The following is a 2,577-nucleotide window of genomic DNA, read 5'->3' as shown; positions in this document are numbered from 1 at the left end:
ACTCCTCATAACAGGAGAACTAGGGGTCAGCAAATGAAATTACTTCACAAAACGCACAGTCAACCCGTGGAACTCCTTGCCAGAGGAGTTTGTGAAGGCCAAACTATAACAGGGTTCAGAAAAGAACTAGAGAAGTTCCTGGAGGATAGGTCCATCAATGGCAATTAGCCAGGATGGGCAGGGACGGTGTCTGTAGCCTCTGTTTGCCAGGAGCTGGGAATGGGCGACAGGGGATGGGTCACTGGATGTTACCTGTTCTGTTCATTCCCTCTGGGGCACCTGGCATTGGCCACTGTCGGCAGACAGGAGACTGGGCTAGATGGACCCTTGGTCTGACCCAGTATCACCGTTCTTATGGAGTTAATGGGACAATGGGTGACATGGAGAAGAAAATGGGAACGCGCTTCCCAGAGCCCCGAGGTCCCGAACCCACCCCTGGCAGCTCCTGTGGGGTTCAGTGCCCCCAGAGCCAGGCACAGAGAGAATGGCCCGGTGCCTCCTGTCTGTCAGGGACGGGCCTGGCGCCTCCCGCTGCCCGGCTGGAACCAGCCGCTGGGACTCAGGCCAGACACAGCTCTGGCCGTGCCCCCGGCACACAGCTCACCACGGTCACCGTGCCCAGTGCTGCCGGCTGGTCTGGAGACGTTAGAGCCGGGGGCCCCGTGAGACCCCGGTGCCCTGTGCCCTCTGCCAGGGGCCCCGGGTCCCGGCCAGGCAGGTTGGATTCGCTGCTCACAGCTCTGCAGGGGAGAACTGCCCCAGGGAGGGGAAGAGGCGTGGCTGGGCGCTGGGGGGAGGGTCAGGGGGAAGCCCTGGGCAGGGGCGCCTGGCCCTGGTTTGGGCACCAGCCAGGCACTGGGGAGTCCCAGGTCTGAGTCCCTGCAGCCCCACAGACTCCCCGTGGGACCCAGGCCAGTCACTCAGCCGCCCGGGCCCCTCTGTGCAGTGGGGAGCTCCCGCGGCCTGTTGTGGGACACAGAGCGCCAGGCTCAGGTCAGGCGGGCAGAGAACAGGGCACGTGCCCAGGCTGGAGGTGTTTGGTCGTGAGACGTCACTAAGCCAAATCCTGTGCTGGGCACAATGGAGCCGGAGCCAGTCACAGGTGCCGACTTTCTGATCTCCTCGCAGGGGCCCAGACGCTGCGGTGATGGGCCCCAGGGAAGCAGCATGGACAGATGGACGGACGGACCCCCCAAGCCAGGTGGTGACTGTTCCTGCCCTCTAATGCTTCATCGACGGGACGTCCCCGGGGCGGCGGGACCCAAGCTCAGGGACTCGCCTTTCCCAGCATGCCCTGGGCCCCTCCCACCATGCACGGGGGGCAGGAGGGGGCGTCACTTCTTCAGCTCCTCGTACAGGTCCGGCTGTCGGGGCTGCAGCGTCTGGGGAAAACGGGGATGATTCAGCCAGAGACGCCCCAGGGGAGAGCTGGGAACCCTGCCCTGCAGGACCCAGCCCTCCCCAGCTCCCCACACTGGCCCCAAAGCCCCTCCCATCCTGGAGGCCCATCCCTTCCCCTCAGTGCTGGGTCCCCCGCTCAGCCCTGGGGCTCCCGGATGGTCCCTCTGTGGCTCACTCTGCCCCCCCCAGCTCTGGGATGTGATAACCAGCCCCATTCCCAGCCATAGGGCTTGTTGGGGGGCAGATCCCCCCTCCCCCCACTGGGTCCAACCACTCCTCACGGGGAGGATACAGCACAAGGGGCTGGTGCTCACCTGGTATGTGGGGCTGGGGTCAGGGGGGCTCCCGGGCTTGGCCTGCAGGAGGCAAAGGCAAGAGGGTTGTTACCACCAGACCTCAGAGACCCCCCTCCCTCCAGCTGAGCTTGGGGGAGTGGGGGAAGACCCTGGGACAGTCAATGGGACCCCGGGTTTGTGTAACCCCCCTACCCCCACCCAAAGGGGACAGGGTAAACTGGCTGGGGGTCGGGACTGAGTGGCACCTGCAAAGGAGGGGGTGGGACTGGAATAGCAGAGGGAGGGGCTGAGCCCTTGTCACTCACCGCAGACCCCACCCAGGCTGTCGGGGGCAGGTTCTCGTACACCAGGACGGGTGCCCCGTTCTCCTTGGGGGTTTCATTCCGGCAGCGAGAGTCTGGAGGAATCAGAGATGCTGGAATTGGGGTCTGTCTCCCAGCCCCACTGCTCTAACCACTAGACCCCACTCCCCTCCCAGAGCCAGGGATAGAACCCAGGAGTCCTGGCTCCCCGGGGGGGGTGGGGGGCTGTTACTCACAGAGGAGATAGACCCCGGCTCCGACGAGCGCCGCCCCCACCAGTGACCCGATGACGATCCCAGTGACGGCCCCAGGAGAGACACCTGAAGGAGCACCTGGGCGAGGGGCATCTGGAGGCGAGACGTGGGTGGGGGGGAGGGGGATTTGGATCAGATGGTTCAGCCACAATCCCCCAACCCTGCTCCCTGCAGCCCAGCACCCCCCAGCACCCATTGGGGACAGTACGGACTGCCAGGGGAGAGCGCCCAGTACTGAGCCCGCTGGGGCGTTGGTGCCAGCACTGGGATCCCTGTGCCTGCAGCGCGTTGCTCCATCCCGGGAACTCACCCGTCCCTGTCACC

General features: G+C 65.0%; 1 long non-coding RNA gene across 1 annotated transcript; it reads right to left on the bottom strand.

The window, feature by feature from the left end:
- Positions 1–697: 697 nt before the first annotated feature.
- Positions 698–2,336, bottom strand: LOC117888409. The gene is made up of 4 exons (XR_004648330.1): positions 2,236–2,336; positions 2,003–2,094; positions 1,716–1,757; positions 698–1,382 (listed from the first exon to the last, which is right to left on the bottom strand). It is a non-coding gene; the product is annotated as an uncharacterized LOC117888409 (long non-coding RNA).
- Positions 2,337–2,577: the final 241 nt, after the last annotated feature.

Source organism: Trachemys scripta, chromosome 16, assembly GCF_013100865.1.
Source record: "Trachemys scripta elegans isolate TJP31775 chromosome 16, CAS_Tse_1.0, whole genome shotgun sequence".
NCBI lineage: Eukaryota > Metazoa > Chordata > Testudines > Emydidae > Trachemys > Trachemys scripta.
This window is presented reverse-complemented; position numbering and strand designations above follow the sequence as displayed.